This window comes from Macaca fascicularis, chromosome 1 (assembly GCF_037993035.2).
Source record: "Macaca fascicularis isolate 582-1 chromosome 1, T2T-MFA8v1.1".
Classification (NCBI taxonomy): domain Eukaryota; kingdom Metazoa; phylum Chordata; class Mammalia; order Primates; family Cercopithecidae; genus Macaca; species Macaca fascicularis.
This window is the reverse complement of record NC_088375.1, coordinates 27,631,301-27,650,184: the sequence shown is the minus strand read 5'-3', so window position 1 is coordinate 27,650,184 and position 18,884 is coordinate 27,631,301. Positions and strand designations below refer to the sequence as shown.

Below are 18,884 nucleotides of genomic sequence, written 5' to 3'. Positions count from 1 at the left end.
TCAGTACTGCAGTTTCATTCTTTTTTACAGCTTTCTCCATATATTCAAATACTGCACAACAGTGTTATTATACATTTTAGAAGTTACTCTATTAAGGAGTACTTTCAAAAATTGGTTTTGGAGAACCACAGCATTGTAGACATTTGAGGATAAATAAGGAAAACTTTAAGAGTAAAGTTGATTGATCTTGAATTTAATTCATGTGACCTTTCCCTTATTATAAATCTTACATAATTATGTGTCACGTATTAGGTCAGCTTCCCAATGTATGAAGATAAACAATTTACACCCATTGGCCTGAAGGAATTCATAGTCTGTTTGGTTTGTTCAGTTTCCAGTCATGTACTTTTATTAAATAATTGCCTTGTAATATATGATAAAATGTGTGATTTAAAAGAGATTTTTAAGAAATCACTCATGCGATACCCACTTCATAATTTGTTAACAAGTAGTAAATTTTGGGATATAAGATATAATACCCAATATATAAATTAATGTTTTATCTCTTTTGGAGCTCAGTTTCCTGAGTCAGACTGTTTTATTAGAATTGTGACTGTTTACATCTAACCATGTGACCTTGGGCAAGTTATGCAAACTCTTTGTGACTCAGTTTCCTCATCTCTTAAATAAAGATAATGACTATATTCAACTTAGAGTTTTTGAAGATCAAGTGAGGAATTGCCTGCAAAGTACCTGACACATAGTATTTTCTAAGTAAATGTTGGATACTGTTATTTTCCTAATCAACATCATCATTCGCTATGAAGTAGACATTCTATAAATATTGCTGACTTATGTTACTCTGAGTACAAATACTTTTCGCAAAAGTGTTATATTTTTGTTGACAAACTAGTTAATTTTTTTAAAACATTTTACTCTTGAATATGCAGTACAATTTAATTCAGTAAAATGTTGATACTCTACCATGGCAAAGCACAGCGCTGAGCACTATAGAGAAATGTTTTTCAACCTACAGATATATTGGAATTCAAAAGAGATGATGTTCCCATATTGACACTTTATAGATAAGGTTTCATTTGAAATGGATATTGAAAAATTTGTCATTTTCACAGGGTAATATTTATAAAAGAATAAGAATTGAGGCTGTAGAAAGTAATTAAGATAAAGCAGTAAACATTACCTAAGGCATAGATGGAGCTAGGCCAGTAGGAGGAACAAGTTGCCATTTCAACTTGAGCATAGAATATGACTAAGTGAAAGATAACATTTAGAAAAATGGATTTATGCTTTTAAATGGTATTATAAAGTGTAAAGCATTGCTAAGAAGTTTATACTTACAACTAATGGTGGGAATCATTGTAAACTTTTGAGCTAGGTAGGTTACAGTCAGAAATCTGCTAAAGGGAAATTAATCTGATGTATTCTATTTGGTGGACTCACATTAGAGTCTGAAGATGAGATCACTAGCCTGTTGTAGCAGGCAAGACAAGAAGTAAAGAAAACCTCATTTAGAGAAGACATAGTATGTCCAGTATGAGGCAAAAGGAAAGGGCAGAAGGGATTTGTCATAGGTGAAATGAGTATGTTATAGTTACTGTTTGGATGTGGGTAATGATAGGAAAAGAAGTCATAAAATCTATTACTATTAGGATGCTAGTGCCAGGAACAGAAAGAGAGAAGTGTGAAGGAACAGGGATATGGAGAATTGCATGCTTTTCTTAAAGGCTTCCACTTTGAAGTGACAAATTCTTATTGCTTACATTCTGTTGTTAAAAGCAAATCACATGGCCATGCCTAACTTCAAGGGAGTGGACAAATGCCTGGAATGAGTAAAACTAGAACATTGGTGAGCAAGAAAATGATTCTGAAAGTTATTTTGGGGTTTTCAGGATTACCAGAATCTCTTAAATAGTACATCCTGACACATCATAGCAAATCCTACAGGACGTAGTCAGTCTGGCAACTGTGGTAGCCCAGAGCACATTGATTAAAGCTAGGACTGTGGAACCAGACTATATGCCTTTGAATATTGGCTTCATCTGATACCAATTATGTAATATTGTGCAATTACCTAAACTATATGTCAGTTTTCTTGTCTCCAGTATGTAGATAATAATAGTATATATTAATAGGGAAAAGTTAAATGAGATAATGCAATATTACAAAATTACAAATATGTGAAATTATCAAAATAAAAATACATAGATCCCAAAAAACTAGATATCTAGAAAGGATCTTTTTTGATAAGTTCTCCAGGCTTATATTATTAAGGGTATTTAATCATTTCATACACAGGTATCTTAGGTCGTCCAGGTTTCTATAAGGGAATAGACTGGGTGACTTAAAACAACAGAAATTTATTACTCACAGTTCTGGAAGCTGTAAAGTTCAAGATCAAGGTGCCAACAGATTCAGGGTCTGGGGATGGCCTGCTTACTGGTTCATAGACAGCTGTCTTCTCACCGTGTCCTCACATGGCAAAAGGGGAAATGGAGCTCTTTGAGGTGTCTTTTCTGAAGGCACTGTATGGTTTGGCTGTGTCCCCACTAAATCTCACCTTGAATTGTGGTAATCCCCATGGTGCAAGGGCAGGGCCAGGTGGTGATAATTGAATCATAGGGGCATTTTCTGCGTACTGTTCTCATGGTAGTTGATAAGTCTCACCATATCTGATGGTTTTATAAATGGGAGTTCCCCTACACAAGCTCTTCTTGTCTGCCACCATGTAAGATGTGACTTTGCTCCTCATTTGCCTTCAGTCATGATTGTGAGGCCTCCCCAGTCTTTATTTCTTTATAAATTACCCAGTCTTGGGTATGTCTGTATTAGCAGCATGCCAACAGACTATCACAGGCACCAATCCCATACATGATGGCTCTGCTTTCGTGACGTAACCACTTCTCAAAGGCCCCAGCCCCAAATATTATCACATTCAAGATTATGTTTCAACATAAGAATTTTGGGTAAACATAGACATTCAGTTTATAGCAGAAGGTCTTTTAAAAATCAATTACATCTTTGTTTTCTAAAGTATTTTCTTAAATTTACTTTAATATCTTGAATGTAATTTTAAATTTTAGTGAGAAGCAGTATAGTGTAGTGGTTAAAACCATGGGATTTGGAGCCAGAGTCCCTAGGTTCAAAGGCTATATGTGTGTAGCTATTATTGTTCTTACTGTCATTTATTCAAGTTTGCAAGTCTGAAGATAATTTATTATGCAGGGCCATAAATATTATTACCATGCCTAAGGATTTCCCCTTGCTAAATGGCCCCAGAACGCCATGTATTTTTCATTTTTATATACAATTTTTCTGTTTTTCCCCTGGCCTTAGCTGTCACTTCACATTTCTTCTGTACCAGCAGCATTTCTATAGCAGCAATTTTTCTCTCCTATAATAATCTATTTCTGTTCTCTTGCGGTCTTGGAAACTGACAACTGAACTTACTTGAATTGTATATTTTTAAAAAAATGAATTCCAAATGAGTTCCCCAAGGGTTCTCTTCCTAGTAATGTTCTTGAGTTTTATTGCATGGACCTTGTAACATTTCTTTTGACTGTGAAGAAACTGATTTTGCTGGAATGTATCTCTCTGCTATGTTCACAGAAATTGCATTTAGTGTATAATTGATTTCCTGATATTACTAGAATGGTCATTTTTACATTTGTTACTATATAAGTTACATGTGTAGACAATTAAATCATTAACTCCTAACACAATAAGCTAAACTTCTCAATTGAGTAATTCAGTGATACATTTAACATATGTGATCTTTGGCTACAAGCTTATACAAAAGATGTAGTAAGGAAACTGTGTTATAAAGGACATGAATTTGAAAGGGACAGGAAAAATTTATTTAGAGTACTGACTTTCACACATTCTTTACCTCAATCCATAGTAAAATATATTTTTCCTAAGGTGAAAAAAGTATATTATTTTAAATATATATTTTACAGTGTAGCCCAACCCTCACATGTATGTGATGTGTATATGTTTGTATGCATGTATATTCACGTGTGTATGTCAATATATATTACATATTATTTTTTATATATATTTAAAAATTTGTTTAATATATGTAATTAAACAAAAACGTTCACAAAACAGTATTTACCTTTTCTATGTGCAATGGACACTTCGTATTTTATTGTATTCCATTTTTTATGCTAGTTATTAGGTACTCATTGATTTTATCTTCCTGGTTGGTTTGATGAAAAATAATGAACTAGAGGAGGTGGATAGACTTGTTTTTCTTCAAACCTTCAGAAATATCACTGTTTCTTGTGGATTTTTTTAAGTTTTATTTTTAGTTGATTTTTTAATGTGTTAAATAGTAGACAATCTAAATTATTTTAGATTTTTTTGGTAAATAACTGGAGTGATTACATGGAATTAAAATTTAAAGAAATTCGACAGCAGAAACTTTCTGTAAATCAAATATTTAAAGTATTTGGGGTACATTTTCTCCACTGTGGAGAAAAGAATTTGAAAATATGCAGTAGACGTGAATGGTCAGTTTGCTTTTTTCTTCGGAAATAAACTCAATGTTTAATATATGTTCAAGTTGACAGTTGACTGAATTAAAGAATTACCTGTTACATATATAGAAATTACTTATTTTTTAAGAGGTGTAGAAGCACCTCTGTGGAGCTAATGCATATGGTAGAACTTAGCATAAGTGATTTTTATGCTGTTTCAACTAGAAATGCTATCAGCTTAAGTAGATTATCATCAGTAGATAGTTTAAGTAGATTTTCTTTATTACAATTTGGGGATCCCCACAACAGAAAAATCTTTTTTATATTTAATGATAGATTATTTTCACTAGAGTACAATGAGTTGTGAATCTTTCATGCTCTAATAAATCTATGCAATATGAACAGTTAATCTGCTTCTCAGTTTCCTGAAACATTTAACTAGTACATTGCGACCCCTGCTGTTGTGAGATTGGTGTTTATGGCTGAATAACTACTCAAAGTTTACTTGGAAAATAAACTGAAAAAATATATATAATTAAGGTTTTGTGATTTGAATAATTAAAGGCAAAAGGGAAATTGTGTTATAGCTCAGGCCTTTTTCCATGTAAGGCTCTAAGGGAAACTGTAATTCAATAGAACCAAAAATTATTTTAATTTTGTTTTGTCACATAAAGCATTTCATTTAAGAATTTTAAATTTAACTTTTTCTTTTAAAACCAGAGACACAAAAAGGGATTTGTAAAGAATATTATAAATAATTATTTTACATTTTCTATCTTATGCTGAAATTGATTTGAGTAGTTTTGATCTTTCCCTAAGAGTGCAGAAAATCTAAAATTTTAATTGGTTCCATGGAAAACCTTATATCTGAATATTCCTTTGTTTTCCTTCTCTTAAATATTACCAAATTTATTCATTTCTTATTTTTTAATATGTTATTTTCCTGAGATTACATAAGGATACTAAATTTATTTCTGCTTAGTTCAGTATCAGTTGTAAATCGTTTCAGTTCTATCATTCCTGTACTTTGACAGATAGTTTCTTATGTCTGGTAACTTAATGCTACTATCTGGGAGATCTATAATAGCCATTGGTTTCAGCAAATGTGATTATCTGCAAATTGAATTGGACCTACAAAACTTGGCTTTACTTAATTGTTAGATACAGTCTTTTTTGAGATTTTTATAGTGTTACCTTTTTAAAAGTGTTTAAAGATTTTTTTGGCTTATCCAAGAGTCAGATCTTCAAAAAACAATTTTCCTTGTCAAAACTTATTAAGCCATTTGACCTTGATATGTCTCGAGTGCTTCCTTTTGTCAGACTGGGTTGGAAGATGGCAAGAAAATTCCTTGTCATAGTGTATTCTTCAGTACCCTGGAGGATGTACTGATAGTGTTTCAAAAGTAATTTGAAAAGTTAAATTTTCCTAGCTTTTTGTCTGGTGGATCATGCACACATTTTGTTGCACCTTTCATTTGCTTTGGTTTAGAGATTTCATAAGCTGAGGATTGTTTGATATGCTTGAGGATGGTTTTAGCCCAAGAGCGAGCATAAATACGCAATTGAAATGTGTTCTTTGGAAGGGCCTTCATTCTTGGATAAAAGTTAAACATCACATAGTGACAGGTGGCAGTGTTTTACAGAGTGCATGCATCATCATCATAATAATAAAGGTGGCATTTCACTGGTGAACTCTTTTGGACAATTCGGAATTTTTTAGTTTATTCATATTTTTTTTCTGTTGCAAGTGATATTATTGTATATGTTAAATTGAGTAATGTTCCAAATTTTTATGTCAGCTTTTAAAATGTTAACTAAATTTTATTTTACAATACTTTAAGTTCTGGGGTACATGTGCAGAACGTGCACGTTTGTTACATAGGTATACATGTGCCATGGTGGTTTGCTGCACCCATCAGCCCATCATCTACATTAGGTATTTCTCCTAATGCTACTCCTCCCATTTCCCCCCACCCCCCAACAGGTCCTGGTGTGTGACGTTCTGCTCCCTGTGTCCATGTGTTCTCATTGTTCAACTCCCACTTATGAATGAGAACATGTTGCTGTGTTAGTTTGCTGAGAATGATGTTTTCCAGCTTCCTCCATGTCCCTGCAAAGGACATGATCTCATCCTTTTTTATGGCTGCATAGCATTCCATGGTATATATGTGCCACATTTTCTTTATCCAGTATATCATCGATGGGCATTTGGTTTGGTTCCATGTCTTTGCTATTGTGAATAGTGCTGCAGTAAACATACGTGGGCATGTGTCTTTATACTAGCATGATTTATAATCCTTTGGGTATACGCAGTAATGGGATTGCTGGGTCGAATGTTATTTCAGGTTCTAGATCCTTGAGGAATGGCCACACTGTCTTCCACAATGGTCGAACTAATTTACACTTCCACCAACAGTGTAAAAGCATTCCTATTTCTCCACATCCTCTCCAGCATCTGTCGTTTCCTGACTTTTTAATGATCATCATTCTAACTGGCATGAGATGGTATCTCATTGTGGTTTTGATTTGCATTTCTGTAATGACCAGTGATGATGAGCTTCTTTTCATATGTTGTTGGCTGCATAAATGTCTTATTTTGAGAAGTATCTGTTCATATCTTTCTCCCACTTTTTGATGGGATTGTTTTTTTCTTGCAAATATGTTTAAGTTCCTTGTAGATTCTGGATATTAGCCCTTTGTCAGATGGATAGATTGCAAAAATTTTCTCCCATTCTGTAGGTTGCCTGTTCACTCTGATGATAGTTTCTTTTGCTGTGCAGAAGCTCTTTAGTTTAATTATATCCCATTTGTCAATTTTGGCTTTTGTTGCCATTGCTTTTGGTGTTTTAGTCATAAAGTCTTTGCCCGTGTCTATGTCCTGAATGGTATTGCCTAGGTTTTCTTCTAGGGTTTTTATGGTTTTAGGTCTTATGTTTAAGTCTTTAATCTTATCTTTAGTTAATATTTGTATAAGGTGTAAGGAAGGGGTCCAGTTTTAGTTTTCTGCATATGGCTAGCCAGTTTTCCCAACACCATTTATTAAATAGGGAATCCTTTCCCCATTGCATGTTTTTGTCAGGTTTGTCAAATATCAGATTTTTGAGGCCTCTGTTCTGTTCCATTAATCTATATATCTGTTTTGGTACCAGTACCATGCTGTTTTGGTTACTGTAGCCTTGTAGTATAGTTTGAAGTCAGGTAGTGTGATGCCTCTAGCTTTGTTCTTTTTGCTTAGGATTGTCTTGACTCTATGGGCTCTTTTTTTGGTTCCATATGAAATTTAATGTAGTTTTTTCTAATTCTGTGAAGAAAATCATTGGTATCTTGATGGGGATAGCTTTGAATCTATAAATTACTTTGGGCAGTATGGCCATTTTCACAATATTGATTCTTCTATCCATGAGCATGGAATGTTTTTCCATTTGTTTGTGCCCTCTCTTATTTCCTTGAGCAGTGGTTTGTAGTTCTCCTTGAAGAGGTCCTTCACATCCCTTGTAAGTTGTATTCCTAGGTGTTGTGTTCTCTTTGTAACAATTGTAAATTTATTTTTCACTTTCACTTCTTTTACCTTCTAGTTATTATGTTGTTTCTTTTCTTCCCATTTCAACTCTCCTCAAAAAAGTTTTCATTTCCTGTCTTCATTTTCCCTCTTCCCTTTCATATATATTAATATGCCCTCTCTCCCTATTCTCTGTCTCTTTCTGTTTCTCTTTCCCTATCTGCCCATCTCCCTCTCTCTCTCCCTCTCCCCACTTCCTTCTATTCTCTCTCCTCTTTCAGTCCCCTCCCCTCATTGTTTTACACACTACTGAATCTTTTCCAATCAAGCTGTCACTCCCACTCTTCACCTCCCACACAAACAACCCATCAGACTACTCTGGTCAAGTTCCAGTGACCTGCACATTGCCAAAGCCAATGGTCAATTTCTAGTACTCATATTACTCAACCTATGAGCAGTATTTGTTACAGTTCCCTCCTTTAACTTTTTCCATTGGTTTTCCAGGACTCAGTACTCTTAATAGCTTTCCTCCTAAATATCCAATCCTTCTCTGCTTCCTTTTCTGCTTCCACCTCTTCTTTCCAATTTCTCAGCATTAGAATGCCCCCAGGACTTAGTCCTTGGACTTTATCTATGCTTGTTACTTTGCTGACTTCATTCATTCCATTTAAATAGTCTGCCTATACTGACGACTCCTAAATAGCAATAGAAATAATCTCAGCCTCCTCCCTGATTTTCTTGGTCCAGATGTTACTACTTGGATGCCTTATTAGCATCTGAGATTTAACAGGTTCAAAATTAAGCTCCCAATCTCTACCCTACCCTCACCTCAATTTACTATTTTCACAGTCTTTCTCATGTCAGTAAATGGTAACTTCATCTTTCTAGTTAACTGGACCAAAACTGGAGGAATTATCCTCAATCCTTTTCTTTCCCTCCTGTACTTTATCCAAACTCTTAGGAATCCAGTCAGCTATATCTTCAAAATATAGCTGCTACCCCATAGTACTTAATCATCATTGAATATAAATTCCATATAATTATCTTGTTTATTACCTATGCACCACCACCCACCTCCCGTGTTCACCCTCCAAGCCCCATCAGCATAAGCTCCATGACAATATGGAGTTCCATCAAGTCTTGGCTAACATGTAGGAAGAGGCAGATGAAGAATATTGAAGCACCATTAGCATGGCACTTCTTCAGTTCTTTACTCCTAGTACCTAGAACAATGTCTAGCACATTGTATGTTCTCAATAAATATTTGGTGGCTGGTTAGAGGGATGAATGGATGAAAGGATGAAAGGAACACATGAAAGGAAAGAACATCAAAGAAACTGAGCTTGAGTCTTCCCTTTGCCCTTTATTACCTGAGTGACTTTAGGCACGTCATCAGTTGATCTTCACTAAACCTTTCGTCTTATTTAAAAAATTAGGGGATAAAATAGGTCCTATCTCACAGGTTTGTTCTGAGAATTAGGTGAGAGAATAAACATATATTTATTTGATAACTAGAAAGTCGTGTACAAATGTTAGTCATGATAAGGAGGAAGAAAAGGAAGGGAAAGACTTGAGGGGGCTAATGGTTGCCAAATGAGAGATCAGGGAGACAGAAAACAATTTGCTTCACAGTTTTGAGTATTTCTAGACCTGCTTATAGAGGGTTTGTTATAGAGTGTTTGTTTTAAACATTGAAATAACACCTTAATTTCACTTATATTTTATGCCTTTCTCATGTATCAGTGAATTCAGTGCAGGAATCTTCTAATACAGTGATACTCAAAGTGTGGTCCATGGACCAATACTTGGTCTATTTGTTATTAGTTGTTACTGGTCTATAATGAGTAAGTCCAAAAATTGAAAGTAAGCACTTAGACACATATAGCAGTTTGACTGAATAAGATTTTGTCTGCTGAATGTAATAATAAAAATTTACATCTTCTGTTTTATATATCTTTTGTTTAATTTCATTTTTATTAATAAGATAATATAATACATAATATAATAAGTATTATAATAAAATAATAATAATATAATAAAATAATTTAATAAAAATGTTAGGGAAAGAAATCAAAAACCTGGCTCACCACCACAGATAGTTTGAGAACTACTGTTCAAATAGATGAAATGACAGTCTTAATCCTAGGTTAGTAAACTGTTCTTTAAACGTATTCAGAAGTCCATATAATTTGAACCCAGTATCACAAAGTTACCCTGCATTCGGATACCTCCTTAGCTCATTTATAAGCAGAGATGAGAATGTTTCTCATCCTTAAAAACTGAGGAATTAGTAGTGTTACCCATAGATGTTGCTAAGTTTTTCTATACTTACAGTAATTATAATAGCTATAAATTGAGTCAATCATCTGGTGTATTTAACTTGTGTTAAGCATTTTCATATATAATTTATAACCATATGCAAATTAAATAAAAAATTTAACTAACTACGACATATTTCTTAAAGTTATCTTTTAATCAACAGAGCCACCCTGGTCAGTGATAAATGTATGCCACTGAAAGCTACTAGTATGAAGGTTTGAACCATCATTTAAATTTTGATTCTGAGTTCTAACTGTGTAAATTTTGATTCTTCTAACTTAGTTTTAAGTCTGTGCCAGTGTGCATGGCTGGCTTATGCAGAAACTAACGTTATTGGTTATGACAGGAAAATTGGGACTCCTAAATTCAATAGCACATCAGACCTGTTTCACAATTTTATGTGAATAATTTCAAAAGGTCTAATTTTTAGTAATGTTAGACCATATTGTCTTCATTGGAAGACAAATTAGAGTTTCTAGGGTGTTCCAAATTGATATAAATGTTTCTGTATTCTGTGAATAGACCCAAAATTGATTTTGAGAGTAAGAATGGCACCTGATTCATTTTTGTCTAGATTACATTTAGGTAATATGGGTTTGGGGCATTTTACAGGGCTGTAGAAAGGTTTTATCAGCATGTAAGGAGTCAGACCAGGTCAAGAGTTAAGTGATAAATGTTTGATTTCTTCCGGTTTAGACAAGTCTGATTTCCCTTATTGTTGGAGATCACCAGAGCAGATACTGTTGAACTCTAAACTTTGATCATATAAAAATTAAGGGTTATTTCCTTTGACCATTCTGTCATATGTCTTTAAAAGAAAATTGACAAAGTTAACTTCTGAACACCTTTGAAATTTTTTCACAGTGTTAAATCACTTTACTTTATATTAATATAATCTAATTTTTAATTTACCAACAGCATCATGAAGAATGAAAAAATAAAACTTTGTTTTGTGAAGAAGGCAACATTTTGCCTTTTCTGACTTATTAAAAACTGGAAGTGGTCAGAGTAATGATTTCCAAGCAAAATGAAGTGTTTTTCATTTTTTTGAAACTAAGTTGCCTTTATGATAGTTTCTTTAAGAAACTTAAAGTAGATTTTTTAAAAAATAAATTGGTTTGGTTGGTCTGTTTATTACCAAACTGTTATGGAATTTCACACATCTGTTTCCGAACACAACTCCTCATAGACTACTACACTGTTTCTCAATTTTAATAGGCCTCATTTATCCTATAAATAAACCTACATTTTCTTACCTGATCAAGTGAGCAAACAATAGGGGTCAGATGTGGCAAACAGTTTAACAGAAAGCACATGTCTCGCCGTCAGGGTGAGGTAGAGTCATATCAGGATTGCTTGAAGTTATTAATGGCAGTAAAATTTATGCTTCCTCCTGTTTTCCCAATTAAATCAAGAAGCCTTTTTTTCTTAAGATTCTTCTATCACCAGCTGGTTCCAATACTGTGTGTGTGAATATTGCCTAGGGTGTCTCCATTTCTAGATGGTAAAATTTGGCAAAAGCATATTAAGTCAATGATGTGGACATAAAGGCTAGAAAGCACTCATCATTAAGGGCTTTATTTTGGTCCTTATCATTTGTACCACAAGTATGTGTATTCTTTAGGGCTTATTGCAAATAACTTGTATTGTCTGGATGTAATAAAAATTCTACAGAGGACATAATAAAATAATTGAAGACATGTTGAAAAATAAGCTGTGTGGCCAAATGTGCAGTTGTATATACTAAAAAAAATGAAAATCCATCAAAAAGGTTGTATATAAGAGTACTCATTTAGTGAATATCTCTAAAAACAGAGTGTTTAGCTTACCGGTAGATCTGCAATGTTAGTTTCTCATACTTTTAAAATTAAGTAATTGGACATAAAAAATTATCCGTGAATCACTGTACCTCAGAAATGATTGTTGTACTTAATGTTTTCATACTGATCTTTGTAACCTATAAATTATGTTATTTTTTCCCCTTAACTGTTGCTTAACAGCTGTTAGTTTTTATCTGTTCATCTCAAATCTTGACTATAGACAAATCTATTATAAAACAGATCATCCAGTATAGTTACAGTCTTAAACATTGGTCTGTGCAAATTCAAGTTTAAACTAAGGCTATCTGTTTATACTGAGTATATATCTGCAGTATATGCTCTAATAAGCATAAAATTATATGGAAATGTATCAAAGATGTTCTGGTATAATTTCAATATGTTTTTAGCCTATGTCAGTGTAGTTAACATGTTCAATAATTGTCGCACTTATCTTTTAAGTGGTGGTTTTCGCCTGCGGCATTTTCACTGTATTGATAGAACTTTAGGGGCTCTAAGTCCGTAATAAATGTAAAGACACCTGCAAATTTTGAAGCATGTTGTATTCATATAGACTTTCCAGGGGTAATATATCACCTTAATGCTGTTCTATCCTAATATGGGTGTGCTTATATTCCCACTTCTCTTATCTTCAGGGAGCCTTTGTGACATCAAAGGGAGTGTTCTACTTTGAAAGAAGACATAGCGTATAGAAGAGAATGAGAATCTGGCTAATAATGTGGCCCATAACTTGTGTTCTCACTTTGTTTTCACAGTGTTGGGCTGGGTCTACTGCAGAAACAGAAATTTGGCTTTTGAGTTCTCGTGTTCAGAACTTGTTTCTGCTTGACTGAACTGTGAATGAAAAATCCCAACTGTCTTACAAAATTAGTAATTGAACGGTGTTTTTACTAATCACTTCAGAGATGAAAAAACTGAAGACATTTTAAAATTCAAAACCCATCAGCATGTGTTTTGCCCTTTAATTGGCAGAAAATCGATTGTGAGAGCAGCCCAGAAAGCTGATTTTTTTCTCCTTCAGCTGCTCCAGCTGAACTACAAGCTGTAAATTTCTTTAAAAAGAAAAAAAGACGCAATGTTTCTTATAAACTCTTGAATGTACTTTATAAGTGCAATAATTCTCACAAAATCAGTTACTGGAGTTAATGACCAGTTTGTTAAGGCATTAACTGCCCTCAGCTGGGAATGACCAATTTGAGGGGAATGGCTGCACAAATGCTAAGATAATTCAGTAACACTTTCAAATAATGATCCAGCTAATTAACGGTGAATTCCTGTGGAAATCCTATCGAAGTACTTATGACCTTTGCATTTAATAGCCAGTGAGTTCATCATGATTCATGTTTATTACCATAAATACCAAAGGAATCATAATGACTAGGCCATTTTTTTTCCTACCCTGCCCTTATTACTTGAACAGATTTGACTAATCCACCTCCAGTCATTAAGAACATAGTTCTCAAGATACTCAGTCTTTTCACTGCCCTTGCTTAAAATTCACAGAGCGTTTGGTGCTGTGCCAGCATGCCGACTATTGGCAGCCTGTTTCTACTTGGGATGCCATTAGAGAATAATTGATGTCTTTATGTCTTAAAGGAGCCTTTTTGAAATGTCTGCCATTTGTAGGATGTAGAGGAATCATAGCTGGTTAGCTAGAGTTTATGGCTTCTAGTCATGAATTCTTATGGGAAAATCATACCCTCCAATCCTCATTTCTTGTAGGAATTCACTTAGGGTATATAAGATTTTTTTCTTGGGCTTTATTTTGTAAGAACTCAGATGTTCTTTCAGTGAATGAAGAAGACTATTAGTTTACAATAAAGGATAAGATCTTTATTTTACTTAGACCATTTAATCTCTCTAATAGCTGTTTATTGCTATGTGATCTGCAAATTAGCCTTTAAGTCATAATAATAAATGTTGGCTGCCAAAGAGCCTTTACTTTCTCTGCAGAGCTGTGTTTGAATAGATGAATTCAGGTTATTTCCAGACATCTTCCCACTCCAGGTACTCACTTTTGTTCTAAAATGCCTTGTCTTTTTTGTTGTAGGTGTCAGATATCTGCTAGATGCCATGAACTTATAGGCCACATTTTTATTAAGTGTTGATTATTTATGTAATCATTTATGATTCAGTGAATAAGATACATATGGTTTATATACTGTAGTCTTCCTATATTGAAATTATTTAGAAGAGAAAGAAAATATGTGATTTGTAACTGTAGAACTAGAATCATCAAGATAATATATGGGTAACAAGACCGTTTATAAAATATTTACATATTTTTCTGAATAAAAGGCCAAATGCCAGTTTATATCTTTTTCATTCCCTAACTAAATACAAAAAGGGGGGAAAATTAAATTTATAGTTATTTGTAAATCAATTGTTTGAATTCTAGGGGAAGCTTCACCCAGATAAAATCCGGAAGACACATTAGCAACTTGGGTTAGATAGATCCCTGAATACAATATTATAGTTCCTTAGCTCTGTCATCACCTCCTTTCATACTCTTTCCTCAAGAAAAAAAAAAGTGTGTGTGTGTGTGTGTGTGTGTGTGTATATACATATATATATAGTTGGTGCAATACTAGTTGTAGTCCTATTTCTTTTGTTCAGTTGTGTTCAGCTAAAACATGGGGGAAACACCTCTGCTCATACAGGTTTTATTTGTCTGGGATATGCTGTTTAAAGGTAAATGAAAGAGGGTAGCTAATTGTGAGATTTCTCTTCAATGTCCTCAGACTTCTGTCTGTTCTTTCATCTGCTTGATAGCCCATCACCTCCATGACTGTTCCCCACTTTAGGAGTGAAAGTAAGTTCCGTTAAAAGAAGGAAACGTGAAAGGATAAGAGATTTTGCAATGTGCCTGTGGAGGGGGGGATTGAGAAGGGATCATTTTCTTTAGTAAAGTTTTTTCTTTTTTTTAGGATAAGAGATTTTGCAATGTGCCTGTGGAGGGGGGGATTGAGAAGGGATCATTTTCTTTAGTAAAGTTTTTTCTTTTTTTTTACCCCATTAAGGAATTTATAACTGTGAGAGTGAGAGAATGATCATGGGTTCTTATTACATATGGGTCACTGAGTAGAGCCTCAGGTATAAGATGATTCTCCTAAGCCTAAATTTTATGAACAGCAGAATTGTTTGTTTGTGTTTTTTCTTTTTTTCTTTTTTTTTTTTTTTTTTTGAGATGAAGTCTCACTCAGCCACCCAGGCTGGAGTGGAGTAGTACAATCTTGGCTTACTGCAACCACTATCTCCCAGATTCAAGCTATTCTCACATCTCAGCTTCCCAAGTAGCTGGGATTACAGGCACCTGCCATTATGCCTGGCTAATTTTTATATTTTAGTAGAGACGGGGTTTCACCATGTTGGCCAGGCTGGTCTTGAACTCCTGTACTCAGGTAGTCCACACACCTTGGCCTCCCAAAGTGTTAGGATTATAGGCGTGAGCCACTGCATCCAGCCAAACAGCAGAGCTGTATAGGAAAATGACTAGTAGAAAGGTAAGTGGCTCAGCCACAGGCTCAGAGAATACCTCTGAACCGTATCTAGCTCATCTCAGAAATCTTGGCTACCTTTCCAACTTACTTTACTTCTAACTACAGTTCAAGTCTTGAAAGTAAAAAATACAAAGCATCATATATATTAGGAACACATGATAGTACTGTTGTATTGGTAAAACAAAAAATATTATTGTCAACATAATAATGATAATAATAAATGATATTTATCAAATTGGTTTATTGTACATCAAACTTAGTGCTAATTGCTTTACCAGGATCCTCTCATCCAATCCTCCCACAACCTTTTCAGGTAGGTACAGTTATTATCCCATTTTTACAGGTGATGAAACTGAAACACAGAATTTAAATAACATTCACAAGGCTGTATAGCTAATGAGTGGAAGAGCCACAGATTGAACCCGAGCAGTCTGCCTCCAGAGCCTGAGCTGTCAACCAATGTTAGAGTATAGCTTTTATCAGTCTACCTACATTTTAAGCTTCTAGCCCCTTGTTTCTCTCATAAAATCACAGATTGATAGCAGTTATTGTCCAATTTAGTGAGAGTGAGTTTCAGAACTTAGGCTGCTGTAGGTCTAGTCCTCAAAACCACTTGGGGGATAATGCAGTTTGCCCCATGAAGAACTTATTTCATCCATTAGAACCTGCTGTATCTGGGCACAGGCCCTCTGAGAAATATCTGATTGCATTTCTCCATTTCATCTCTTATCTTCACCACTGCCAATCTTCTTACCCTTTTCCCCAAGAGTCCCAGATCCAGCAGATCCTACAGAGTCCCTCTAGGTGCATCTCCTTCCTGTACTTTGCCCTAAGGAATGATAATGATAACTTACATTTATTTGGCATTATTGTTTTCCCTCTTTCTGCTGCCTCCTGGAAGGCTTGCTTAAAAGTGCATACATGCACTTTATAGTCAGACCTAGGTTTGAATCTCAGATTCACATCTGTGTTTCCTTTTGAAAGGGTCATAGCCTTAGTGAATGTCATTGCCTCATCTCTGAATCAAAGATAATACCGACCCCTTTAATTAATTGTAAGGTATAAATGACAAAAACTATGTTGAACATGCAATAGGAAAAATACCATTGTTTGTTTAACCCTTTCTCTTTAACCTTCTCTCAAAGAATTGTGGTATAAGAAAGATTAACTGTCCATAGCCTTATGTCCCTAGAGCTTCTCTTAACTTCAGTCCTTTAGTTTTTAGCAAACTTTTGGATATAATGATCATTTTAGATGAGTATTATAGGAAATTGGAAACATATTCAGAGTTTTTTAAATAGAGGATCACAGAGAGAGAAGTAGGAAGATGTGGGAGAACTGTAAGGAGCTTTCACCTTTGGCCATAAGTGTGAAGAGAAAAGGAAAATGAGAAAGTACATAAGAGCAGAGTTAGGACTGGCTGCAAAATGAATCATCCTATTTTTGGAAATTAGACATTTAGTTTTGCCATATAAAATTAATATAAATTGTTATATCTGAGAACTGCTTATTTATATTATTTATCTGCCAGTAGAAATTATTATAATTTTAGGACTCTTCTCTGTACCTTCTATTCTAACAGATACCCTTTATCCTGAGTTGGCCTTTGGAAGCTACACAAACACACACACACACACGCAAGCTATATGTATACATATTGTATATAAAATTAATTAGAGAATTTCCCTTGTTATTCTTTAAATTATTTTAGCTTCTCCCAATGTTCAGGAATTTCTTGTTCTTTTAATGTAATACCTGTTTTTGAAGGTGAGTCTTTCCTTCCCTTCCTCTCACCTTACATGAATGATGTGCCACCTCAGGACATTGCTTTTTAGAATTTTTTCATTGACATAAACAGCAGACAGATTCTCCTAGAGTATAGAATAGTTTCCTGTTTCCTTCCTATCGTCACATTGAATTTTAATGTTTGATTATTTACTTTGTTATTGAAGAATCTTTTATATTGGTTATCGATTTCTCTTTGTTTCTTTTACCATTTAATAAGTTGTATTACTTGGAATCCTACTTTTCAGTTAATCCATTACATAGAGAAAATATCTTCAAATATTTTGTAAAAATCAAGTAGGACTAGGACTTATCCACAGCTGAATGACATAGAAAATAACTGGAATCACAGGGAAAGAAAGACTTTCCTTCAGAATGTTAGAGTTTGCTTTAAAACTGTTTGAAAAGATTTTCAAATATCTCAATTTCCAGGGGAAAAAAATAACGTGAGATACAGTCTGACCAAGACTAAGGGATTCCTATCTTCTTGGAGAATAAAGTTGGAGTTTTTCATGTTTAACCTACATATCATGAGAACCTGTTTAAATGTTAAGTTTTGCTATGGCAAATGTGCTTTATACTAGAATAAGTATAAATTGATGCCTTCAACAGTATAAAAATGTAGTCTGTTAAAATCTAACATTAAAATTGATAAATCTTACATGTTTAGATTGCTCCAAACTCGAGGACAAAGTTGTTGGGGTTGAGAACATTTATTTTGTCTGCACTTTTCTCTTACTTGGAGCAATTTCACAATTTTTACCTACTTCCCTCCAAATAAAATTCTAACCCCTAAACAAAGACTTTAAATGTTTTTTTCTCCCACATTACTTTATCTTAGCTTTATTTTAACCTTAGTCAATAGTCATTATCCTTAGAGCCTACCTCTGACTCTAATTCAGCTTCTCTCTTCTTTATAAATTTTGTAGTAAAGCTCTTCAAACAATAGAAGAAATGCGAAATTTACCTTAAATGATTTGACTTGGGGTCTCTATTCTGTAAATTTTCTATAAATTTAATTTTTCTATAAATAATGCTATAGGGAAAAATTAAAAATAGATGAAATAAATATTAGTTCATATAAATAAAATGTGTTTCCTGTATATGTTGTATTCCAAGTAGTTGAATTAGTGAATTTATAGATTTTATTTAAGGTGAAAATGCTTACTAGTGTCCGTTCATCTGAAAAACATACATTGTTTTTATCTTATCCCAAGGAGTTGTTGTTACTGCTATTGTAAGCAAGAGGAAATAGACTTTAGCCTAACAATTTTGAAAATCTAAAAGCCTGGATTTAAAAAGTAGTATATTTTTAAAACAAGTTTAATTCTCTCATATATCAGTGTCTATCAGTCTTTTATACCTGATAATATCTTATATAGAAAACAGTTTTACCTTGTGATATAAAAATGTTGAATACCAAAGGCATCAAATGAGGGAAAAAAATGTTTGAGAGTGGTATTGTAACATTACCTGGTAAAGATTTGGGAATCAGAGAGACCTG

General features: G+C 34.0%; 1 protein-coding gene across 3 annotated transcripts in view; it reads left to right on the top strand.

Annotated features, from left to right (window-relative positions):
• KIFAP3 (kinesin associated protein 3) overlaps positions 1-18,884 on the top strand; it is a 146,877-nt gene that overhangs the window by 55,527 nt on the left and 72,466 nt on the right. The gene's annotated exons all lie outside the window — the stretch shown is intronic.